The 9,303-nt window shown below is 34.9% G+C and overlaps 1 protein-coding gene across 2 annotated transcripts in view; it reads right to left on the bottom strand.

Moving 5' to 3' along the window:
• Nucleotides 1-291: 291 nt before the first annotated feature.
• The window catches only part of cd276 (CD276 molecule), an 83,084-nt gene continuing 74,072 nt past the window's right edge, over nt 292-9,303 (bottom strand). For both annotated transcript variants that reach the window (XM_079374083.1, XM_079374084.1), the window contains exon 8: nt 292-1,411. The gene's annotated coding sequence lies outside the window, so the exon portion shown is untranslated. The remainder of the gene's footprint in view (nt 1,412-9,303) is intronic.

Here is a 9,303-nt window from a genome sequence, read left to right as displayed (position 1 = left end):
TCCACTGACATTTGCTACGGCTGGGAGGTAAAAAAAATATACAGAAGAAACATGGAAGTCTTCTGCAGGGTTGTCTCCACTAATCTATCATCTAATAGAGAGCTGAGCTACAGTCGTGACGTCAAAACCCTGAAGACTAATCCACCAGCGGCTCCTGCTGATTCTCCTGTGGGCTTCAGAATGGGATTTTTTAATTCATGAGTAAAATAAGGTCTGTGGCACATAACTGTCTGTCTGTCTATAGTATGTGTATATATGGGGTGAGACAGTTTTTTTTTATTTTTTTTTATTAATGAATACTTTCATTCATCAAGGATGCATTAAATGTCTACATTGTAACAATGAAACAAATTTAACAATGAGCAAATGTTGTTCTTTTGAACTTTCTATTCATCTGTGAATCCTGAAAAATAAAATGTATCACTGTTTCCACAAAAATATTGTGCAGCACAACTGTTCAACATTGATAATAATCAGAAATGTTTGTTGATCAGTAAATCAGTATATTAGAATGATTTCTGAAGATCATGTGACACTGAAGACTGGAGTAACGATGCTGAAAATACAGCTGCAGATCACAGGAATAAATTACAGATTAACAGATATTCACATAGAAAACAGCTGTTTGAAATTGTAAAAATATTTCAATTTTTTCCCGTATTTTTGATCAAATAAATGCAGCCTTGGTGAGCAAAAGAGACTTAAAAAAAGCTTAAAATGACCGGTAGTGTATTTAATCTGAATGCAGCGAGTGATAAGCAAGCAGTCATGGAAACGTCTAGGAGTGAAAACCATTTTAATTTCTATATGTAATAAAAGACAGGCACAACATGTTTGCAGTAAGCCCTCTGATAATTTTGACACATTTCAAATTCCAATATATGCAATATTCAAAGAACCTGACAACATTATAAAAAAAAAAAAAAAATTTACATTGAAAAAAGGATTTCAAAATGCAGCGGGTGATCAGTCGCAGCTGGCTGTGTTTGAGTCGACAGAGTCTCTCAGGCGGACGTTGGTTGTGTCTCACGCACCATTTGGAGTTTGCTGGAGCTTCGTTGGTGTTCCACATAAATTGCTCCCTGAAGTTATTGGATTTCTGTGGAGCCGGCAGACGCTGACAGCTACAAGTTAGTTGTCGGGCAGGCATTAATTAGGCCAGGACGGAGCGGGTGGGAAAAGCAAGCGCCGCTGAAGCTGTCTTAAGCTACTCACTTTCCATTAGGTCCGAGCATCTGTCCTGATGTAGCGCTGGTGTCAGACCCGGTGCTCCTCAAGATGAAGTGAAACGGCAAAATGTAAAGGTGTACTATCTGTGCGTGAAACACGTGAGTGTGAATCCCTTATGAAATGATGCTGTATCGGACGGAAGGTTTCTGCTCATGTCAATCACTGATGGTCCGGCCTCAACCTGAAACACACACACACACACACACACACTTTAGAAGAGCAGAATCAGCTGCATACACATACTTCAGTAAAACCTAAAGAGACAGTACATCCAAAAATCATTTACTCACACTCACATTATTCAAAACCTGTATGACATTCAACTTTGAAGCACAAATGAAGATATTACGTTTCAGCTTTTGTTGACTGTCTCTGATGTGTTCTGTGTGTTTGCGATAAATACAAGCCCAATTTAAGTCAGTTTATCATATCAAGCAATCATGTCTCTTCAGAATGTTAGGTTATTATAGTTACATGACAACAAGCCTTTCAGTTACTTGAAATAAAACAAAGATTAACTGCAATAAAATAAATAAATAAATATATATATATATATATATATATATATAAATGTATACACATTTATTTATAAATTTATATACATTTATTTCAGCTAGTTGAAATAAATGTATATAAATAACTAAAACTAGTTAAAATAACTAAAACTAGAACTGAGATAAAAACATAGACATGGCTATAGACAAAAAAAAAACACATGACAAAAACACACAACAAAATTACTAAAAGTTTAACTAAAATGTAAATGTAATGTAAAAATAAACAACTAATTAAAATATTAATAAATATTATAATATTATCTCATGGAACATAGATTAATTTTAATGTTGCATGTGCTTTCAATAGAGGGGCATAAATTGCTGAGGTTTTAAAATATCTCCATTTGTGTTTTGTGATCAAAGTCTTATGGGTTGAGAGTAAATGTTTTTGAACAAGCATTCAATTCAGAAACACAGTGAAAGAAAGAAACGACACGTCGCTGACACAATGAGCACAAATATATACAGTAGAGTCTCTTACTGTAACCCCTTATGTGTTATTATAGTTCAAAACTAGACTAAAAACATTCATGACTTAATAAAATAAAATAATAAATACAAAAACCTATTTTGTTTCAGCTAGTTGTCAAAGCATTTAATTTACATTGATGTACTAAAATATCTAAAAATAAAACATTATAAAATAAAAAATGACAAAAACAACAAAATTACTATAACTTTAAAAGAAGAAAAAAAAAAATATATATATATATATTAATAATAATACAACTATGATCTCAATAATACTGCTGTAACCATGTGTGACAGATTAAAGTATGCTTTTGTAAGAGAGGGTGAAGTCTATATTGAAAGGTACACTACTAAAGATTAATTAATTTTGCATTAGAAATAAACAAAACACATGAAAATCTCAGCTTCTTTATCTCGATTTATGACAATAAGCCTACAAATAATGATTTATATTCAGAGCTGCAGTTTCTGTAGAGAGAGGAGCGTGCACACTTCATCTAGTCAATGAACATCAATCATCAGATGCTCGGTCTGTTTCATGGCTGGTGCTGCTGAGTATTTTGGTATCGACTGTTCGGTGGACAAAATTCATGAAACAAACAAACAAACTAGATTTTTGAGGTCAGAGTATCTCTGAATCTTCAAAGTATTTAAGCATAAGCTCTTGAAGTTGAAGTGTTTCTCTTCAAAGACAAAGTTTGCATCATATCCTGAGCACGAACCCAAAGCTCTTGTGAAAGCTGAGTCTGTGTCTCGTCACTGATGAACTCCTTTAACACACTGCTTCAGATGGCTTTCATTAGGCACCAATGTCCCCATCTCTTCCAATCAGCAGTCACTAAACCATTACAGCAGGTGAGTCCAAACTTTTAATGCACTGAGCTGCGCTTGATTCCCCGTGGAGCGTTTCCCCGCTGCTAATGCGGCTCGAAATGCACCATTAAACCTGCTGGAGAATTAACTTGGACAGAACTTCATTATGTCACACGCAAGGCCCTGCTACTTTAAGATTTCAGGAAAACCAATATTGCTGGCTACAGAAGCGAGTTGGTTTGTTTAGATACATAATTAGAGTCAATCAGCCATGGAGCTGTGGAGAAACACAAACAGAAGAACGATTTTACACACAGAACGAGCAAAAGCAGTGTGTAACACTTACAGGTATGATGAATACACACACAGAACAATCTACAGTAACAGTATATTCCTTTGTCTAATTTAGCAAATACTTGAAAACAATGTGCTTCTGTTCATTTTGGTGTTTCAACTCATTCAAGCAATTTTAATGTTTAAGAATATAAAAATGGGAGCCGGTCATGCTGAAGGCGTTCCCCAAAGCATCTCTGGACGCAGCTCGAGTTCCTGAAGAGGAACTCTTATATTCTGGAGAATACACACAAAACAATGAACCATGAAATATACATTGGTTTGAATGTATATTTCACACCAGTACAATCTAAAAGCTAATTTTGCATGTATTTACTTCTACAACTTACTAAAATTTAAATAAAACTGCATTTTTTTCATTACACTGCATGAAATCACAGAATGAGCTTCTGACAAAACTTCTCCTGCAAATTCACAAGTCTGACAAAGATCATTTGTGAAGGAATGAATAGTAAGTAACACACAAAACCCACATGTCTCCATTCACAAACGAAGCAGGCAGATCGCAAACATCTAAACAGAAGCGACGTGATTTAACGAGACAAAAAAGACAAAAGTGACCCTGAACCACAAAACCATTCATAAGGGTCAGTTTTTTTTTTTTTTTTTTAAAGTGAGATTTATACATCATCTGAAAGCTGAATAAATAATCTTTCCATTGATGTATGGTTTGTTAGGATAGGACAATATTTGTCTGAGATACAACTATTAGAAAATCTGGAATCTGAGGGAGCAAAAAAATCCAAATATTGAGAAAATCTCCTTTAAAGTTGTTCAAATGAAGTTCTTAGCAATGCATATTACTAATCAAAAATTAAGTTTTGATATATTTACGGTAAGAAATTTACAAAATATCTTCATGGAACATGATCTTTACTTAATATCCTAATGATTTTTGTCATAAAAGAGAAATGTATAATTTTGATCCATACAATGTATTGTTGGCTATTACTACAAATATAGCTGTGTTACTCATGACTGCTTTTGTGCTGCAGGGTCATAAATAATGAAAAGCATATTCATATGGCGGACGAATGATGAATCTCTGAAGAGGTTGTGGACAGTGCTTCTCCTTCGTCCCAATCATCTCACTGGTTCATTTCTGCATTAAAAGAAGTGCAATCTGAAGTAGACATCCGTATGCAATGCAAAGGCAGCGATAAGTTCGGCTCTGGATTCATGCTGACAGACAGTTTCATTTGCGGCGCGGACACTAATTTCCTCCGTCTATAGGAGCGTGTTGAGCTCAGAAACACTGGTGAGACGCTCACACTGCATTCATTCTCTCCTTCATTTGCATTGAAATGGGAATGCCATATTTCATTCCTGTCCCTGCTACACTTATTTATATATTTACAGTATAGTGAACACATTCCCTCTGTTCGAGTGTAAACGATAGCTGCGATGACAATAAGAGCGTTTCATATTTTGAGGGTCTGTAAACGGGTTTGCACAATTAACCTGCTGAAGCATCACTTTACAACACGCATTTCCTCCAGAGCAGCAAAACCGGTTTGAGATCAGCAGAAAACGTTACTCATTTGAGTCTGAAAGTCCAATTCAACACTGTACGACTGGTGCTTGTCATCACAAAGCTGTTCGCTGCAATATGAAACATGAAATCCATTCAGAAAGAAACATCCACATTTGGGGAGTTTCTGTGATTCTGAATGATATTTAAAAGATGAAATGACTCATGCAATGGTTTTAATGGCTGTATTTTGTGTGGTTTTAGTAGATGATCAACAGCTGGATGGTGCAAATTGGTTGTAGCTTTTGCAAATCTGATAATAAATGAGAAGTTAAGTATGATTCATTCAAATTTGTCATGATTTTCAGAAATCCCTAGTGACATCCACCTCTCCATCATTCAAGCTTCAAAAACATGCAAAAGCACCAGAAAAGCATCATAAAAATGCTCTGTATGACTTGTGAGCTACATTCAAAGTCTTCTGAAGCCATACGATAACCTCACAGACGCTTTTAAATCATTATTTAATGAGAGTTTGATGAGAATCAATGACTTATTTGTGAACAAATCTATCTTTCAAGTCACTTTTTATCCACCAAATCTGCTACAGTTTTCAAAACTTCAATCATGTCCAAATTGTTGAAGAATAATGACTTGCAATTTAGTTTTATTGACCACTTTTGTTATGCTTTAATGGTGCTTTTACATTCTTAGCTTGAATGTTCATCCCAGGGTTCCTATTTTTAGCTAAAACTAAATGATACATAATAAAACTAAAATAAACATGAAATGAAATAAAATTTGTAACATTTCACACAACAAGCTGAAGTACTAAAATGACTAAAACTAAAACCTAAAACCTACAACTTAATAACAAACTATATAGACATACAAAAAGACAAAATCACAACAAAATAACTAAAATTTGGACTAAAAGGAAATCTAATTCAAAATGTAACACAATCTATATTTTTGCTAATATATCAATACTAAATTAACAATATAAATTTTGCTCCTTTGATTTTTTATTTTTTTGAACCACTTTTATTATAATTTTATGGAGAAATAATGAAGCTTGACATTTTTATTCCAGGATTATCATTTGCTAAGACTAAATAAAACATATAAAAAATGAACTGTAATAAAATATGAAAGAAATACCTATTTCAGCTATAGTTGTCAAGGAAACATTTCAACAAAGTACTAAAATAACTAAACCAAATAAACTTAAATTAAAAACCGAAACTTAATAAAAGCTATATACATTCCAAAAAACCCCCCAAAAAATTTAAAATGACAAATACATAAGTAAAATTAAGATAATAAAATAAAATTAGTACAAGTAAATAGTAGTAAGTAGAAGTAAATTAGTAGAAGTGATTAGTAAAAGTAGAACTTAAATTTGAAAATATAAAAATGTAAAATTGGAAATAAAAACTATATTTTGCAGTTATCAGTGCAGTTCCTGTTTGATTCGACGGAGGTCAAACGGTATTGAGATGATATTTAGCAGAGTAAACGACGACAGCACTGATTTTTGGCAGAATAAACACTTCTGTCCTGCGTAAACAGATATAATTAACATAGCTCTCAACTTAAATGACAAAAGAAGGAAAAATGAGCTCTGTAAACAACAACTCGCATTTGACTGTACGATCAAAACAGCACATCAGTCAGAGAAGAAAAGAGCGGAGGAATGAAAAATATCAGCCGTGTCATCATCATTCCCTCTGTTTCTGTGATTTTGTATGATTTCCCTCCCGACTCTCCTCCCAGGCCCCATGGTGTTAATTATCCTGGCTCTCTCTCCCTTCAAGCGAGTCGTGCGCTGGAAGTGCATTAATCTTGATTCGCTACTTCAGTACAAAGCCTTGTTTGAAGAGTCTCCTCTGGTGAAGGCCCAAAGGCAGCTGATTCAGACGAGAACGGAGGAGGACGAGGAGAACGCTCCTCACTCGACCTGAGCATGCAGATGATCTGCAGACGCACGAGTCTCACGCGACAAAGCTGTGCATTAGTGCTGAGCTGTGTCCGTGTCTGATTCGGCTGACTGCCGTCTCTCAGGACGCTTAAAGGTCAGCACGTGCTGTTTGTCTGTGTGCATCCCAAAACTGAGGCTCTGGAATGAATTTGAATCAGATTTACTTCAGATTAAAACTGCTTTGACAGCACACATCTTCTCAAAGGATTCCTCATCATTACACCACTTTAAAATAGAGCTTTTTGCTCCTGAACAGGTGTGATTATACTGTATATCGAGGGGTGAGAACCAGAAGGGTTCATTTTTGGTGAAATGGAGATATACATCAAATGAAAGCTCTTAATGAGCTCTTTCTGCTGGCAAAAGTGCTGTCATCCATGATTGTACACATTTGTATTATAAACAACTGAAATCAGTACACAAAGTCAGATCAAACTTTGGTAAAATGTTTGTTTTGGCTCTCCTGTAAAGTTGGTGGCATCCAAAATAAACGTTTTTGTTTACATAATATATGTATATATATTATGAATATATAAATACACACACATACAGCATATATTTAAAAAATATTTACATGTATATATTTATATTCATACAATTTATATAATATATAAATATATTATATAAACGTTACGTAAATATTTTTCTTAAAGGCAGAGTAAGCAATTTTTCAAAAACATTTTAGAAAACTGAGTCGGGGCCGAGTACCAAAACAAATTTGTAGCCATTTTTCAATGAATTATGAGTTGTTTCGTTTCTTCCACAGAATAAAAACAGATAATTGCAACTTTTTATTTCACAATTATAACAAGTTTATACGTTTCAATTGAAAGTTCTAGACATGCAACTGTGAGTTAACATCTCGCAATTAGAATTTAGAAAAAAAGGGAGGTATCAACTCAGAATTGCTTAAAAGTCAGACTTGAGAGATACAAAGTTAACATACAAGCTTCCACATAGATTCCTGAAATGAAGGACTCAAATGTCAATAGTGTTCAAAAAGAGTCAGAAGTCTCAATCAGTCAAGATGCACATAACTCTACATCCGAATCCACATCATGTTCAGTTGAGAGTCACAGCCCTATTTGTACCTGCTCTGACTTTAACTTTTATTAAACTGAATACATGAGCAAATACAGGTATATTTAGCACTGCTAAATGATATACACCCCAGCAAATTAATTAGAGAAGAAAACAGTTGAATAAATCATGTAACAACTAAAACATTGAAGACAGTTTCCAGCCGGGACTGATGGGAAGAGCGAATGTGTGCGTTCATGTGAACGAAGAGAGAGTTTAACAGACAAGCAGAAGACGGCGCTCCCATTGGACCTGACGGGATGTGTGTGTGTGTGTGTGTGTGTGTGTGTGTGTGTGTGTGTGTGTGTGTGTGTGTGTGAGAGAGAGAGAGAGAGACGCTGAGAGAGACGCTGCAACAGACAGAGGCTCTGTAGGGACCATGTGTGTGAGATATTTAGTGTTGCTGACAAGAGACGGCCTGAGGCTCAGAGCTGTTGACCATTTCACGGCCACTGACAGAATGACGGGAAAAACAAGCCACTCAGAGCTCACGAGCCAATCGCACTTCAGCCCAAAATCACACATTAGATATTAGATTTTGCATATTTTTTTTTGCCTTTTTGAAATCATTTAAAATGACATTTAAGCACATTTCCCCCTAAAATCATCATCACAGTAATGCATCCATCTACTGATTTCCATAATCTCCAGTATTCTTAATGGTGATTTTCATTAAATTCTCGTTACTGTACAGCGATGATATTTTTTATTTAAATAGCATGTATTAAAGGAAGCACAACAAACACTACCATGCTGTAAAAACACTTTCCTTTAAATGACATTATATTGTCAAAGTGCGTTTATTTTTGAATCTGCCCAGTGTTGTTATTGGCAGCATGCCCCAACAGCACTACACTGGGGAATCTATCATTGCAGATCAGGTTGAATTAGTAACGTTTTGGCTCAAATCCGGCCTCATTCTATGGTTGACCTTGCTTTAATGTATGTAAGTGTAGCTTCATTGCATTCACTCTTTCAGCTGACAGCTATTGCAAAACTAATTTTTTTTTTTCATATTATGGTAAAGACAGTGGGGTTTACAAGGCAATTAATATTCAGTCATTTTGATTTAAAGCACTGACACTTTTATATGAGAACAAAATTTGAACTGAATTGCTCTATTGTCTTCTGCAGAGCAACTTTACACCTGAAACTGAATTTGTTTCATAACTGATCCATTTTTTAGACTGTTTCCTGTAATAATGTGAAGTTGCATTATCTGTAATTTTGTTGAAGTGCTATATAAACACACACAGAAATGATTGTGTGTATATGACACTCTAAAGCACGAGAAGACGGACACTAAACTGGCCGCTGCGTGTGTCATGCCTTGCATTGTGGGTAAT

Source organism: Barbus barbus, assembly GCF_936440315.1.
Source record: "Barbus barbus genome assembly, chromosome: 23".
In the NCBI taxonomy this organism is placed as follows: domain Eukaryota; kingdom Metazoa; phylum Chordata; class Actinopteri; order Cypriniformes; family Cyprinidae; genus Barbus; species Barbus barbus.
This window is presented reverse-complemented; position numbering and strand designations above follow the sequence as displayed.